Raw genomic sequence first — 18,535 nt, forward strand, 5'->3', positions numbered from 1 at the left:
ATTTATGTTCTACAATCAATATTGATTTGTGAAAGAAAATAAAGTTACCTGATGATTATATAGATGCATTTCTTGCTTCGTTTTCTTATCTGTAAGTAAAAGTGCTGTATTAAAACATAACTGACAACTGACAGTCGTAGATATTGTTTGGAATTTCATTCATGACTGTCTCTGAATTGCATGCAATCTATCGCAAAATCTTAAAGCACATGTAGGGTTCAACTATCGATTGTTTACTGCATTCTATTGATTACTTTCTCGATTAATCGAATAAGCACGACGGAGCACCTGGGCATTATTTCATACTTCACCCCACAATGGTGCCATGCGGGAAGGCATGGCATTCACCTCGGTGATGTCACAGGGGAAATTGTGTTAATTTTTTTATTTATTTTTAAACACTGAAAATGGACAACTCACTCCACTATCAAGTTTATTGTCTCCGCCAGGCCGAAGGCATGGCGAGAGAGTATGTTTTACCCCCTGTCCGTCCGTCCGTCCGTGTGTGTGTGTGTGTGTCCGTCTGTCACCAGCTAATCTCCGGCACCGTTGGCCCGGTCGCTCCGAAACTGTGCACACACACTCCCTGGATGCCAATTCAGAACTTCTGCCCCAAGTCTTTCACATGGGCCTGTTATAGCGCCACCATGAGGCTGATTTGTGCAAAACCCATTTTTTTATATTACTCCTACAAATTTGATCCAAACGTCATGCAAATCAGTACACAGTATCACTATAGTCTTGTGATCAACACAGATCTGTCCAATTTCCCATATTCCATCCTCATTGCCTAAGGTTGGCTTCCAAAGTTTGCAGGATTGGTCCGTTTTGAACAAAAAGCCTCAAAGTATACACACAGCTTGCGATTTCCGTGAAATTTCACACGCACATTCCCACTAAGCCGAGGAAGAAATGCCACCCTTCTCACATTGGCCTGTTATAGCGCCACCAGCAGGTCTAATTTAGCAAAACACATTTTTGGAACAAAATGCCTCAAATCATGAATGCAGTGTCAATGCAAGAATAAATGGCATGGTTGGCACCCTTTTCACATTGGCCTATTATAGCGCCACCAGGAGGCCAGAATAACGTACCTGACCTGGCGGAGACCTGTGCTCCGAGGAGCACTTTTTCTAGTTGTCCTAATTTTAACTTCATTAAAATGGGATTTGGGTGCAATATTGGTGAAGTGCACCTTTAATGAGATACTCTTCCTGTCCCCTTATCATCCAATGTGAGAGATTATGGGAGCATGACACTAGGACGCACAGACAGGGCAAGAGTACATTATTCATTTATTATATTTTCTGTAGAAATAATCAACACATTGTGGAAACCTTCCTCTCCAACAGTGCTGGAGAGTAACTCTCTCCAACAGTGCTGGAGAGTAACTAAGTAAATTTACTCGAGTACTTTTTTCATGTTACATGCATGAATTTGATACGTCAATCCCTTGTTTTCTGTCAAATGTGTTTTGGAGGTCTTGTGATTAGTAGACTGAGTTTGTTAATCAAGAGATTATTAGACACAGCTTCTACAGCAAGCAAGCTGGAGACCAGCAGGTACCTGCGTTTTAACCTTGGGGAAGCTTTGTAAGTTACAGTAATCTATTAGTTGATGTTTGTTTACAATGTTTAGTGGTTCCTTTACAAGAAAAAATACATTTCATGTTGTATTATTTAATTGTACATTTGCTAGATAAAAAAATGTGTTGGTAGTTTAAAAGGATAATTAGTCACAACAGTTGGCTCATGGACCAAACTCATTGAAATGTTCCTATTTTGAATTGAATCTTTACATGTTTTATTGTATTTCATAATATTTAGTAGTTTATGCTATTTCATGGTCCTTTTTTGTATTTCACACTCACAATTCTTTAAACGGATGTTATGTTAACATTCAAAGGAAAAGGATGAGTGTTTGACCATCCGGTGATGCATGCTCATACTTGCCCAGGTGCCAGAATAATGACCTTCACTTTGCTACATTTTATATAGAAATGCTGTACTTTTCACTCCACTACATTTCCAGCAAGGGACTCAAACTTACTAAAACATAATTATGAATTAACCATTAGAAAAAAAGGGGGGGGGGGGGGGGTTACATTTAAGTAAATTGCCTTGATAGTAAAGAAAATGTACTTAGTCATTTGTGTTTTTGAATGCTTGAGTAGCCTATTTACTTGAGTATACTGTATACTTTGTCCACCACTCCTCTGGAGTTCTAGCAGTGCAATCTCAAGGTCTGCAGTCAGTCAGTATGTAGCCTCCCACTAAACTCCTTCAGCTCACTCCCTTTTCTGTCCATCTCCATGGCCTCTCTCTACAGCCACTCTTTAATGCCACGCCTCCCGAACAACACAACAACCAGGAAAGCCTGTCCCTACTTCACTGGTCAGTAAAATGTCACAACAGCAGCAACAGGTAGTTGTTTTGGACCCGGGGCATTTCCGCTGTTCCATCTGTCTGGACCTTATAAAGGTGCCAGTGGCTCTCCACTGTGGACACAGCTATTGCATGAGCTGTGTTGAGTGTCAATGGGACCAGCAGAGACCCTACAGGTGTGCCCTGTGCAGAGAGAGCTGCACCCCCAGGCCTGTTCTGAGGATGAACTACATGCTGGCTGAGGTGAGGAGATTCAGACTTGAGAAGAAGGTTGTAGTGGCGGTAATGGCAATAGTGGTAACGTTAATTCACTGATCACATCTCAAACATGTATACTTGGGAGTGTCCATGCATGATTAACTGTGATGTCATATTTATACAAACTAGGCCCATGCCCATTGGGAACGCATGCCCCTCCAGATATGCGATACCCATTGTACCCCTTGTCAGAGCACTTGGTGTACCCAATACCCATTAGTACTTGGGGGACAGTCTGACAGGAGTAGGCTACAATGATATCATATTAGGGATCTCCATGGGGCATTTAATGGTCACAGACAGACAGATAAATATATGTATGCATGCATTTAAATATTTCTGGACAACCGCTTATCCGACCGACTTCAAAGTCGACCGGGCCGTTCTGAAGATATGAGGAGGACAGCCACACAGAAACAGTGATTCTGTGCATTTCTAGATGGATTAAGATTGCAGTGCACATCCCAACATTGCAACTGTATCATATACCTCACAACTGGCATCTGTACTTGAACCCAATAAAGTATCATTTGTACTCCAGAAAAAAACACTTTTGCAAGTTACTGTACAACAATGTAACAGCATGTAGGTCAAAGGGTGTTTAGAAATCTCTCCTATGATCCTAGTAGATTTTATCATTCCTCGCTGTGTTTTCATCATGAAGCATGATTCCTGTTCTGTGTAAAGTAACTAAGTACATTTACTCAAGTACTGTACTTAAGTACAATTTTGAGGTGTTTTTACTTTACTGGAGTATTTCCAGTTTTCAGTACTTTTACCTCTACTCCACCACATCTCAGAGGCAAATATTGTACTTTTACTCCACTACAATTATTTGAAAACTTTAGTTACTATTTACTTTGTAGATTTCGATTATTACAAAACATACATTAACCACTTCAGCCCTATTTAAACTTTGGCTATTTGAAAATAGCCGATCTACAAGCTCGAGCGTGTAGATCAGCTGCATAATGAGTACTTTTGGTACTTTAAGTATATTTTAGTGCCAATACTTTTGTACTGTTACTCAAGTAAATTTAGAATTCCGGACTTTTACTTGTAGTATTGATACTTTAACTTTTTCCACCACGATTCCTGTTGTAATGTATTTTATCATCAGTGAGTGACTGACCACCTCCTTGGCATATTCATGTCCAGGTCGTGAAGAAGCTGAGGGATCCAGGAGGTCAACCGTCCTCGCCCTCCGCTGTGTCTGCAGTCCCGTCTCAGTGCGGACGGAGTGAGCAGCGGGTCGTTGCTCTGGACCCGGGCCGGTTCTGCTGCTCCATGTGTCTGGACCTCCTAAAGGAACCGGTGGCTCTATACTGTGGACACAGTTACTGCAGAGGCTGCATCGAGCGCCAATGGAGCCAGCAGAGAGCCTACAGCTGTTTCCGATGCGGAGCCTACAGCTGTGTCCAGTGCGAAGAGAGCTTCCGTCCCACACCTGTTCCGAGGAAGAACTTCATGCTGGCTGAGGTGAGGAGGTTCAAATGAACACTCTTCAGCCAATGTAAAGTGGTAAAACTGAGCCTAGTTGCTTCTTTTGGGCTTGTTTTCATAGACCTGGCCTCTTTTGCTAAATCTCGCAACACACTGATTACCTGCAACTTGAATATGTTTACAAGTTACTACCACAACAATGTAACAAAACAATCAACAGTAATTGAAAGCCATTTCCATAACTCCTATGATCCTAACATTTCTCACTGTGTTTTCATCCACGATTCTGTTGTTTTCATCGGTGAGTGACTGTCCACCTCCTTTACTTTTTACTTCCAGGTTGTGGAGAAGTTGAGGAATCCAGGAGGTCAACCGTCTGCTGCCTCTGCTGTGTCTGCAGTCTCATCTCAGACCAGACAGATCCTTCTACAATGTGAGTCCATATTAATCAGTAGTAGGGATGTAACGATACCAAAAACTCACAATACTATAAGGGGCCGTGTCCAGTCCACGGAGTGTTTTTTGAGCTGCCAGCGCCTGTCTGCCATGCATTTCTATGGTAAAGACACGCTGCAGTGCTCCTCTTCCCAGTGCCTTCGCATCGTGCCTCAACACTCGTTGCATCTACCGTTTTTTTGGGGGGGCAGTGCCATGGGCATGTCATTATTCTGACCAGGCACGTGCACACATAGACATGAAAGGGGGCTCAAGCCCCTGCCCTTTTACCGGTAAAAAGGTGCCCTCTCCAGACAGGGAAAAAATATATATCTATTACCCCCAAAAAAGAAATTTAAACTGCCCCTATCGGCCTAACGGTAAGGCCATGGCAGTGGTAGTGCTGGATGCAGCTCAAAGTGAACTTTAGTCAGGTATCTAGTTTGTTGCCGTCCGACCTTCATAGCCCGGGTTAAAAGAAAAACGGGCGACAATGGCCAAAACTCGATCGAAATCGGCGAAAGTGGTCGTTTTCAAGATGTTTTGGCCATTATCTCTGGAACGTAAAGGTCCAATCTGCTCATTTCAAAGCTTGTTGGATGCGTGACTTTAAGCACGCAATGACACATTTATTTGGGTTATTTGGGTTTTTGGGCCTAAATGTATGGTAATTTTTCGGTGCCCTTTTGAAATTCCAGCCCCTGCCTCTCCAAATCCCTCTGCACGTCCCTGATTCCGACAGCCTATTATCCCGACGTCCCGTTAGTCTGGCTGGCCCCATTATTATAACTGTCCCTAACCTCACACTAACCTAATGTTTGTCGTCCGACAATTGGGATGTCTTAATAATGGGAGGTCGGAATTATGAGACAATAGTTAAACTTTTGATAGGAGCGCTGCTCTTTTCATCCTTGTGGGTGTGTCTTGAAAACCCGGTAATTTATCACAACCGTCAGAAGGCCATGTTTTTTATTTGTGATAACGCAGATGACAGGACATTTGAGGACAGCAATTGTTGATCGGTTCAGATGTTGTCAATAAACGCTGCATGCGAGCGCTATGGACATGATATCGTCGCTGTCGGGCAGAAACCTCTCATCTCCATATTCTAACCTTTCTTCTAACTCATTTGTTTTTTCGTAAATTAATCCCCTACTTGATCATACTACAGTGTCAAACAAAAGCATCAAAAGTAGCACATCCGCAAGCTCGAAACGTGCCGAGTTTTGAGCTTGTAGATCTGCTACTTTTGCCATTTTTGAATTTTATTCCTGAAAAGTAACAGTTCTGGACAAATGAGGTTTCCACCCAACAGAGATGATATCCAAAGCGCCCCTCCACTCATAAAACACTTTCTGTGGACACAGCCCCTAACATCACAATAACAAGTCCACAATGTATTTATCATTACATTTAATATATAAATAAATTAAATAACAAATGTACAAATGTTCACCCTTTTATGACAGAAGTGGCATCACTGTTTGACTAAAGCTAAGATGGCTGGCAATCTAAATGGCAAGGGTACAACCACGGGTTAGATGTTTAGCTAAATAACTAAGCGATCAGCGAGAGTCGCTTCAAAGTAGAGGCAGGCTGTTTCACTACTTCATTACGTTGCTGCTGTTCAAACAAAACGATTCAATTTTAGACCTCAATACATATGGCAGATGCTGTCACAGGCCCACGATAATACTGAGACGGCCCACAATAATATTGAAACATTTTATTATATTGTTACATCCCTAATCAGTTTCTGGAGAAGTGGGTATAATAACATTTTGCCCCAAAATGTGTTTAAAAGCCTTAAACAGTGACATTTATTTATATGGGTCAACTTAAACTGATAGTTTGAATTATATTTATTTGTTTGATGGGCGGCCGTACCTGAGTGGGTACAGAGGCTGTACAGTAATCAGAAGGTATAAACTCTAAACACAATAAGGTACATGAAGTTTTATGCTTTGACATTTTGTCATGTGTTCTTCTCACAGATTCCTACCCACTGTCACTGGACGTGAACACACTAAACAACTATCTTTCCCTGTCGGGGGAGAACAGGAAGGTGACCAGAACACAACAACACCAGCATTACCCTAATTTGAGATTTAAAGAGAGATTTAAACATTACCATCAGGTGTTGGGTAGAGAGAGTCTGCCTGAACGTTGTTACTGGGAAGTAGAATGCAGGGGACAGTGGGTTCACATAGCAGTCTCTTACATAGACATCAACAGAAAAGAGCATAACCTGTCAGCTTTTGGATGCAATGACAAGTCCTGGAGTTTATCTGTTTCGTGTCATGAAGGGTACAGGTTCCGCCACAACCACGTTATGAATAAAGTGTCAGGGCCTCTTTCCTCCAGGGTGGCAGTGTACGTGGATCACAAGGCAGGTACTCTGTCATTCTACTGTGTTTCTGACACAGTTACTCTCCTCCATACAGTTCAAACCACATTCACACAACCTCTCTATCCAGGGATAAGGCTTCCACATCGTTGTGGAGATGCAGCAGAGGTGTGTAAGATATGGTAGATACTGTATGTTGAACTACTTAAAGCCTGTATGCTTCACTGGCAAGAGTCCCCCAGAGGGCTATAATGGGCCCTTACCTTTTTTCCAGATACCCAAAAACTCTATCACTGATAATATCTACAAGCTCTCAAAGCGACACGCTGTGAGCTTGTAGATCGGCTATTTTCACCGAATGTTTGCCCCGGAATAAGGACACTAGGCTTCATATGTCATAAGACAACTATTCAGTTGAAAACGTATCAGGCTGTGGTTTAATCGTCTGTTTTCTATGACAAATAAAGTAATAGACATGATACAAAATCTTCTGTTGCTGTGTGCTATTTTCGCAGATTTTTTGCCCAGAATAGCGGCTCTAGGGTTCATATATTAAGACAGCTATGCTCATGTTCAGTTGAAAACAGTATTGTTATTTATTCAGGCTGTAGTTTAATGGTCTGTTTTCTATTACAAACAAGTAAGACGCGCGAACGCGGGAAGCGAACGCAGCCCTATTTTTTTTTTGTCTTTTTTAAATTGTTATGTTGTGTATTTACGGACTTGTAATCCGTGTTATTTCACCGTGATGGGGAGAGCGTAGAGAGAAAGTCACGTGACTGCCTTCGCCTCGTATTGAAGTTAATGGGGGGTATATGGTTCTCCTATGCACGAGTTTCGAGTCACATGGGGGCGTGAGCCAATGAGAGCGTGAGTCACATGGGGGCGCGGCTGCACACAGGCAGTGCACCACAGAGACGATACACACGGACAGAGACACACACAAGCCGAGCAGGGTTTCATACTAAGCTGCACTTGGGCGGAGGCGCGGCTTCTTATTTGTACTTGTTCGGAGAAATACGGACATGCGGATGTTCAGCGACAACTGGGGGGTAAAGCCCAAGACGATCATAGATATGCAAATATCAAAATCGATCGAATACATTTATGATAGTCTTGATCCAAGGCTAACTCAGTCCTTTAGAACGCTATTTCTAACTGAAGTTGACCACATGATGAAAACAGTAGAGTTGTTCCTCAACAGCATTCTGTTTTATGTCTGGCCACAGCGGGATTAATGACTTCCGTACAATTTGTAAATTAAAACCATCAGATGTCACCTCATTAGGGTTTAACACAAAGCTACCGTTTTTAGATGTCGTGGAAAAATAAACGACTGATTCAGCGACTCAGCGTAATGAACCAACTGGAATAGGCACCGATGAGATTCAAACTCAGGATCTCCTGTTTACTAGACAGGAACTTTAACCAACTAAGCCACAGCACCAGGTGAGGAGGAACAAATAGTATAACACTTCTAATACTTTCAGTATTTTTCTTTTATTTGATCATCTTATGTGCAATTTTTTACTAAATATATGTCATAAATAATATACAGTATAGAGCTCAGCAAAATAATAAGCGTTCAATATAAATTATCTAGCATTCTTTTTGTCTCACTTCTCGCCATAAATAGGTCTAAATATTATTTACATTTGTATTATTAAAGTTCCCTACAACTGGCATATTTTAATCACTCATCCCAATAAATAATCAATCATTGCAGCAGAAACTTCCAAGTCCGACAGGTCGATGATGTCGCCCAAGTCTTGAAAAGCCAGGTCGATGTCGTCAAAAACTTCCGTCTGTTGTCGCCCTCTGCGGGGGAAAAACTGATACTGCAGCATGTCGCTCATGTCAGGCATGACGAAGCTGCTCTGTGTGTGTGCGTTAATATTATGCTCGGCCGTACCACAGCGGCTCCCAGTGGGCTGAGCTCCGTCTCCAAATAGAAAGTCATCGTCCTCTGGGAGAAAGACAGCGTTTGGAACGACTTTGTTAAAATGTCCATCGAACAGCCCGGGGACAGCCAGACAGTCCAGGGCGGTAGCCTGGTCTCCGGCGACTGGCGAAGTAGGACCGTTGGGTCTTGCCCGTCCCTGGCGGTGTCCCGGCATTGTAGGACTAAGCGTGGACTGAGGACTCCATGGCTGGGAGGCACTGCCACTCCATGCCTGGGGGAGACTTGGAGATGGGTAGCTCGGTGCAGAGGGGGAAGGGGTTGACATGGAGGAGGATGATGATGGTGAGCTAGTAGGTGACATGATGTGACAGAACTGCGGTGAAGGGGGACTGCTTGGTGGCTGTGATGATGCGTCCCTGTTTTGTCTCTTGCTCTTGAAAAAGCGTGCGCGACGATTCTGGAACCACACCTGTAATACAAAAAGAAGAGGATGGTTAAGGCCACAATAAAGAAAGAGACACAATGACGCACAACGATTTGACCTAACACATGACCCTCCGAGTTAAATGAACACAGAGGAATGGATTTTTTTCACTGTACCTGGATCTTATAATCCGGGAGCCCAGTGAGAGAGGCGAGGGCCTCCTTGGTCTTGACATCGGGGTAATGGTTGAGGGAGAAGGCCCTCTCCAGCTCGCTCAGCTGCGCTTTGCTGAAGGTCGTGCGCTTTCTCCGGCGCCGGATGTCTGTGCGCCCCCTGTGGTACAACTGAGCATTAAGGGCCACTGTAGAAAGAACAAAAAATAATTAATATTATATAAATACCATCATTTAAGGTTTGAACTAAGGGTGAACTTTAGGGTAAAAAGTTGAATACACAGGACCCCAATGGAAACAAGCCATAGTGCTTTCTTGGTTTTAATCCTTTTAGCATCCTTTTGTATAGAACTGCAGCCTACTTTCTATGCTTTTTTGCAAACTGTTAATAAAGTATTCAATCAATCATTCAACCGACACTCTCCAGGGCAAATTACAAAAATAAAATAACTTTTTACTTCAGAATATGAAGGAACAACACTTATAGGCTATGCAAGTTCTTCCTTCTGACAGAAACGGAGCTAAATGAGTGCATGTTGTTCCTCCTCCCAACCTTCCAAGGAATAAAACACAACAGTAACAACAGTTTTGTTTAAATTGAATTCTTCTTACCTTTGGGCTCTGGTAAAAAGTCATCGATGTGGTACACATCCAGACATGATGATCCAGTTGACCAGTGATGTCCTCCTGGGTAAAGTGCACTCATCTCTGAAACATTAGTGTAATCCAATCCAAATGCCTCCATGCCTCCGAATAATAATAATCAAAATGTGTATACACCAAAGAAATACAGGCTTAGTGATCCAGTGAGATGCTTCTCCTGGAGATTGGTGGGACTGTACTGATAAAAAATAGTGCTGTCACCCTTTTTATAGTAGCACCAGACTACCCCCACAGACAGCCATCAGGCCTACCTGCCCCTCAGCAGATATGATCACATGTCTTCTACAAACGTGTGCCTTTGAAGCGCTGTGTCTAATAGGTGTCCCTGTGATCCCGACGACCCCTAATGGGGCCCATTAAGGCCCAGAACGACCCAACGCTTATGATCCCAACACGGACAGGTCATGTGACAAAATGACAATCACTCCTTTGACGTACACTGGAAATACTCCAGTAAAGTAAAGATACCTCAAAATGTGACTTAAGTACTGTACTTGAGTAAATGTAATTAAAGTTACTTTGTTTACACCACTCCCTAACATGACCCAAGGTAAAAACAATTATAATCATCAGTGACTGTTAATATATTATCTACTGTAACCCTGGCTGTAACCCAAATGGACACTCACGGGTCCATTTGGTTACATGTGTAGGCTACACTCTAGTACTGTATGCTACTAACACAATTTTGAGGTATTGTTTACCTTTAAGTATTTCCAATTTTCAGTACTTTTACTGCTACAAATATTGTACTTTTACTCCACTACAATTATTTGTAGTATTTGTTTTACTATAGTTACTTTAGACTATTATTACAAACCACACAGTAACCACAGTAACCAGCCCTACATTTTGGCCATTGGAAAATAGCCGATCTACAAGCTCACAATGCATCGCAAATTTGTGGAGATAGTAAAGGTGTGAAAGTGTATTGGAGGAGGGGGCTTTGTACGTGTACTGTAGGTGACAAATCGGACTACTAGGCATACTTGGTTCTTCTTCTTCCTGACTGGTAGTGTGTCGTTTCCTAGCCTAGACTTCAAAACGCTGGATGCAGGCCACGTCCAAAGTCACAGTGCCAGACAGACAGAATAGAATCCATGAAACACCAACTGATTCATGGTTGTATTTATTTATTGGGGGGGGGGGGCATTTATGGCGGAATCGAAGGCCACTTAATGCCATCATCTGTATGTCTATATAGGCTATATAATAGATAGACAGATAGATAGATTAGATATTTACTACATTTAGCTATTTATTATAGACTATATGGCTACATCATCTTTCACTTCATTCATTCAGTGATTCAGTGCAGATTCATGGGGAGAGGAGCCGGGCCAATTAGATTTTTTATTTTATTATTATTTATATATTTACCTGCTGCCTCTTTCATTCTCATTATGATGCATTATTAAGCGACCCAGCAGCAAAAGTCGTTCAAATTGCCATCCTTTACCAGGAGCAACATGAACACATGAATGCAATAGGCCTACTAATTACAATCCAATAATATGATTGTGAAATGGGTCATTCTGCATAATGATTAGATATACATTTTGTGGTATTTTTACATTGTGGTAACCTTTTGCTAAATACATTTATTTTAAGTAGGCTAAAACCACCGATCTTATGCATATAATAGGTAATCGTATAATGTATATTATGTCAAATCACAGGCTACAAAGTAATGATATGAATATAAAAAGAGCATAACTGAACAGGCTACTTTCCATCAGGGCTGATCACATGGTGCAGCTAAGCCATGATAGATGCTCATTTACACCTGATGCTGCAGACAAAAGGTCGTTATGGCCTATTGTGATCATCATAATCCATGTTGGCCGCATGACATGCATTAAGACAACAATGCATTGATACCACCTGAATATGGGTCCATATGATTATGCAAGCTATCGAAACTGGTTCGGGTCACATGCTTCTTCTGATTGAGACCCATTTATGATCCCAAGGGCCATCCATGCCAAGCACTATAACTATTAAATAGCCTATGAACAAAAAAGGGTTTTCAAAGAAGTAGGCCTACTGCTTGATTCCCAAAAAGTTTGAGGATCCAGAGTTAGCTGCTTTTGTCAGAAGCACTTTTTCATACTTTTCATTGGTTCAATATTTTTTTTTACCAACACACAGACGTAAAGGGTGTTCAATAGCACTGATTTATGGGGAAAAAAATGCAAAAGCGGAAAAATTGAGTTTGCTGGTTCCTGCCGGACAGCAACGATTTTATGCAGGTATACACAGCTATCGCCTATGAATGGATATAAATGTGTGTCTGCTACAGCATTGCTTCTCAAAGTGGGTTTCTAGGGGGTCCCCAACAAAATTAACGAATATCATAAAAATCTATTTAACCACTTTAACCCTTGCATTGTGTTAGAAAACTGCATCCACTTGTGGTGTTAGCGGGTCAAATTTGACCCGTGATTTAAATCAGCCCAAAATACTCAAAAAATAAGTATTTTCATTATTATTTTTCTCCCACCTCATAGCTGACTTGTAATGCATTCATATCCATGTAAACATTGGTTTCATCTTTCAATATATCTCATTACATTTCCTATAATGAAGGCAATGGATAATGATGTTATCTAGCTATAATAGAATAATTAAGAATAATAATTAGAACACAAAAAAAAAAAAAAAAAAAGTTTTTTAACTTTAAAAAACGTTAAAATTATTAAAAATAGTGACACTAGTGGTGTGAAATGCGAAATGACCCGTTTACCATAGAAGGTAAAAAGTCATTTATTTTTCATAAACTCAAACTTTATTTTACTCCTAATAGCAAATGCTAATTGAGGACAAGTCTCTCTCACTCTCAAACATGTAAACATTGACAGTTTGGGGGGGGATTGAGCCACATTTCTTTGCCGGGTCATTTCGGACGTGTCACTTTTATTTTTTTAGACCATCAGAATTAATTAAAATGATGATAAATAATTTTGTTGCGTTAAAATGGCTATTTCTGAGGATATCATGAAGCCTCGTTCCAATAAAGAAATGTAAAGGGTACTTTTTACCTATTCAAACTTGAAAACGGGTCAAAAAAGACCCTAATACAATGGAGAATGAAGGGTTAATCATATATATGTTGGCTATTTGAAAATAGCCGATCTACAAGCACAACATGACAGATGCATTGTGAGCTTGGCCACGCAACGCAATACACAAATCTAAGTTTGTATTGGGATCGACTGTGACGGATTTGAAGATCGATGTGTCGATCGTGATCGACGTCCGGTTGGTTACCACTGCATAAGGATGGTCAAACATGGTCTAAAATATAAACAAAATTAAAATATCATCATGAAGTATATTCAACATATTTCACATTAGAATAGTGGTAAATCAATCCTCTTCATATCTTCACACCTTTTTGGAATCAAGCAGTAGCCTACTTCTTTGAAAAAACGTTTTTGTTCATAGGCTATTTAATAGTTAGCGGCCATAAATGGGTCTCAATCAGAAGCATGTGACCCGAACCAGTTTCGATAGCTTGCATAATCCATATGGACCCATATTCACGTGGTATCGATGCATTGTTGTCTTAATGCATGTCATGCGGCCAACATGGATTATGATGATCACAATAGGCCATAACGACCTTTTGTCTGCAGCATCAGGTGTAAATGAGCATCTATCATGGCATTAGCTGCGCCATGTGATCAGCCCTGATGGAAAGTAGCCTGTTCAGTTATGCTCTTTTTATATTCATATCATTAATTTGTAGCCTGTGATTTGATATAAGATTACCTACTATAGGCATAAGATCGGTGGTTTTACTTAAAATACATTTATTTAGGCCTATAGCAAAAGGTTACCACAATGTAAAAATACTACAAAATGTACAGCTAATCATTATTATTATTGGATTGGCCTATTGCATTCATGTTGCTCCTGGTAAAGGATGGCAATTTGAACGACTTTTGCTGTTGGGTCGCTTGATAATACATAATAATGACAGCAGGTAAATAGTCAACCAAATAGGCTATATAAATAATAACAATAAAATAAAAAATCTAATTGGCCCGGCTCCTCTCCCCAAAATCTGCACTGAATCACTGAATCACTGAATGAATGAAATGAAAGATTATGTAGCCATATAGTATATAATAAATAGCTAAATGTAGTAAATATCTAATCTATCTATCTGTCTATCTATATAGCTTATACAGCCTATATAGACATACAGATGGTGGCATTAAGTGGCCTTCGATCATGCCATAAATGCATAAATAAATAAAAACATGAATCGGTTGGTGTTTATGGATTCTACTCTGTCTCTGTCTGGCACTGTGATTTTGGACGTGGCCTTCATCCGGCGTTCTGAAGTCTAGGCTAGGAAACGACACACTACCGGTCAGGAAGAAGAAGAACCAAGTAGGCCTAGTAGTCCGATTTGTCACCTACACCTACAGTACACGTACAAAGCCCCCTCCTCCAATACACTTTCACGCCTTTTACCATCTCCACAATGCGTCGCATCACGATGCATTGTGAGCTTGAAGATCGGCTATTTTCAAATGGCCAAATAGGGCTGAAGTGGTTACTGTATGTTTTGTAATAATAGTCTAAAGTAACTATAGTAACTAAAGTTTTCAAATAATTGTAGTGGAGTAAACGTACAATATTTGCATCTGAGATGAGGCAGTAAAAGTACTGAAAATTGGAAATACTTAAATGTAAACCATACCTCAAAATGGTGTTAGTAGCCTACAGTACTTGAGTAAATGTACTTAGTTACTTTACACCACTGACCATGCACGAGAGTGTAGCCTACACATGTAACCAAATGGACCCGTAAGTGTCCATTTGGGTTACAGCCAGGGTTACAGTAGATAATACATTAACACTGATGATTATAATTGTTTTTTTTACCTTGGGTCATGTTAGGCAGTGGTGTAAAGTAACTTTAATTACATTTTGAGGTATTTTTTACTTTACTGCAGTATTTCCAGTGTAAGTCAAAGGAGTGTTGTCATTTTGTCACATGACCTGTCACCTGCTGCCCGTGTTGGGATCATAAGCATTGGGTCGTTCTGGGCCTTAATGGGCCCCATTAGGGGTCGTCAGGGATCACAGGGACACCTATTAGACCAGGGTGCACAGCACTTCAAAGGCACCCGTTGGTAGAAGACATGTGATCATATCTGTTGAGAGGCAGGTAGGCCTGATGGCTGTCTGTGGGGGTAGTCTGGTGCTACTATAAAAAGGGTGACAGCACTATTTTTGTCAGTACAGTCCTACCAGTCTCCAGGAAAAAGATCTCACTGGATCACTAAGCCTGTATTTCTTTGGTGTATACACATTTAGATTTATTATTATTCGGAGGCATGGAGGCGTTTGGATTGGATTACACTAATGTTTCAGAGATGAGTGCACTTTACCCAGGAGGACATCACTGGTCAACTGGATCATCATGTCTGGATGTGTACCACATCGATGACTTTTTACCAGAGCCCAAAGGTAAGAAGAACTCAATTTAAACAAAACTGTTGTTACTGTTATGGTTTATTCCTTGGAACAACATGCACTCATTTTGCTCTGTTTCTGTCAGAAGGAAGAACTTGCATAGCCTAGGTGTTGTTCCTTCACATTCTGAAGTAAAAAAAGTATTATTTTTGTTGTAATTTGCCCTGGAAAGAGTCGGTTGAATGTAGTGTAAAATGTAGAGTAAATATATCCATTGTTTGATTGATTGATTGAATACTTTATTTACAGTTTGCAAAAAGCACAGAGAGTAGGCTATAGTTCTATACAAAAGGATGCTAAAAGGAATAAACCCAAGAAAGCACTATGGCTTGTTTCCATTGGGGTCATGTGTATTCAATTCATCAATGTATCTAAAGTAGGTCAAACCTTAAATGATGGTATTTATATAATAATCTAATATTTTTTTGTTGTTCTTTCTGCAGTGGCCCTTAATGCTCAGTTGTACCACAGGGGGCGCACAGACATCCAGCGCCGGAGAAAGCGCACGACCTTCAGCAAAGCGCAGCTGAGCGAGCTGGAGAGGGTCTTCTCCCTCAACCATTACCCCGATGTCAAGACCAAGGAGGCCCTCGCCTCTCTCACTGGGCTCCCGGATTATAAGATCCAGGTACAGTGAAAAAAATCCATTCCTCTGTGTTCATTTAACTCGGAGGGTTATGTGTTGCGTAATTGTGTCTCTTTCTTTATTGTGGCCTTAACCATCCTCTTCTTTTTGTATTACAGGTGTGGTTCCAGAATCGTCGCGCACGCTTTTTCAAGAACAAGAAACAAAACAGGGACGCATCATCACAGCCACCAAGCAGTCCCCCTTCACCGCAGTTCTGTCACATCATGTCACCTACTAGCTCACCATCATCCTCCTCCTCCATGTCAACCCCTTCCCCCTCTGCACCGAGCTACCCATCTCCAAGTCTACCCCAGGCATGGAGTGGCAGTGCCTCCCAGCCATGGAGTCCCCAGTCCACGCTTAGTCCTACAATGCCGGGACACCGCCAGGGACGGGCAAGACCCAACGGTCCTACTTCGCCAGTCGCCGGAGACCAGGCTACCGCCCTGGACTGTCTGGCTGTCCCCGGGTGTCCCCAGGACTATTACCAAACGCCTGGCTTCAATGGACATTTTAACGAAGTCGCTCCAAACACCGTCTTTCTCCCAGAGGACGATGACTTTCTATTTGGAGACGGAGCTCAGCCCACTGGGAGCCGCTGTGGTACGGCCGAGCATAATATTAACGCACACACACAGAGCAGCTTCGTCATGCCTGACATGAGCGACATGCTGCAGTATCAGTTTTTCCCCCGCAGAGGGCGACAACAGGCCGAGGTTTTTGACGACATCGACCTGGCTTTTCAAGACTTGGGCGACATCATCAACCTCTCCAACTTGGAAGTTTCTACTGCAATGATTGATTATTTATTGGGATGAGTGATAAAATATGCCAGTTGTATGGAACTTTGATAATACCGAATGTAAATAATAGAGTAGACCTATTTATGGTGAGAAGTGAGACAAAAAGAATGCTAGATAATTTATATTGAACATTTAATCTTTTTTTGCTTAGATCTATACTGTATATTATTTATGACATATTTTGTGTAAAATTGCATAAAAGATGATAAAATAAAATAAAAAATACTGAAAGTATTACGTTTGTTATGTACTATTCTTTTACTCATCACCTGGCGCCATGGTCTCTTAAATAGTATAAGACACCATTGAACATATGCAGGAATACACATCTATCGCCTATGAATGGATATAAATGTATGTCGGCTACAGCATTGGTTCTCAAAGTAGGGTCCTTGAGGGGGTTTCAGGGGGTCCCCAACAAAATTTATGAACATCATAAAAATCTATTTAACCACTTTAATCATAATAAGTTGGGTATTTGAAAATAGCCGATCTACAAGCTTACAACATGACGCTATGCGATGCGTTGTGAGCTTGTAGACCTGCTATTTTCAAAATTATCTTGAAAAAAGTTGAAACATTTGGAATAGCCTATGCTTGACACAAATCTTGTATAGGGGGGTCCCTGGCACAAAATATTTTCGGATGGGGGTCCACGGTGAAATGCATTCATTAATGTAGGGGATCCTTGACATGAAAAAGTTTGAGAACCACTGCATTACACAGAGTTTTTGAACTTGTTACTCAATAGAAGCCAAATGGATTTATCACAAAAAAGCCAGTGGCCTGTTTTCATTGTGCTCAAAACTGCTCCATAAACAAGGCCAGACAAGCAACAGTACAACAAACAATGATATACCTGTATATAAAAACTAAAATAAATTCAACTGCATATCTTGATTTGTTGTTCTTTATTGTTTGTTGTTAGTTAAAGCAGGAGGAAAACCGATTTGGAGCAGGCAGCATGGTAGGTCACTGTGTTAAGACTGTCTACTGTGTGTGTGTGTGTGTGTGTGTGTGTGTGTGTGTGTGTGTGTGTGTGTGTGTGTGTGTGTGTGTGTGTGTGTGTGTGTGTGTGTGTGTGTGCGCGCGCGTCGGTGTCGAGAGACTACTAGCTTTTGACGGGTCACACATCCTGGTCTCTATACTCCCTGGTCAGCCAGTGCACCTGATGGAGGGGAAAGGAACTGGTTGGAATAACGTGTTCATTCCACGCGCTACGTCCTACCGGGGAAACTCCCCCCTGTCAGGTGATAAGAAGCGGCCTGCTCACTTCTCATGCATTGAAGGAAGCATGAGCTCAGTTGGGCGGCTCTCCCCAGGCTGGCAGAGGGAGAGTAGCGCCCAGGATTACAGCTTAGCAACTGTCATAATTCTAAATCATACCCTAGAAAGCATTAGTCTATTTCAAACCCGGAGTGTTTTTTTTTTACAGAGGAGTGACATTATGACAGCAGCAACTGTCATAATTCCACTCCCCCTCTATCTAATTATTGGAAAGTATTAAACCGTTTATATTAATTGTGTTTTCATCATTAGGGGCCTAAATCATACCATAGAAAGCACTAGCAGCAACTGTCA

This window comes from Gymnoscopelus braueri (genome assembly GCF_963280865.1).
Source record: "Gymnoscopelus braueri genome assembly, chromosome: 7".
NCBI classification, from domain to species: domain Eukaryota; kingdom Metazoa; phylum Chordata; class Actinopteri; order Myctophiformes; family Myctophidae; genus Gymnoscopelus; species Gymnoscopelus braueri.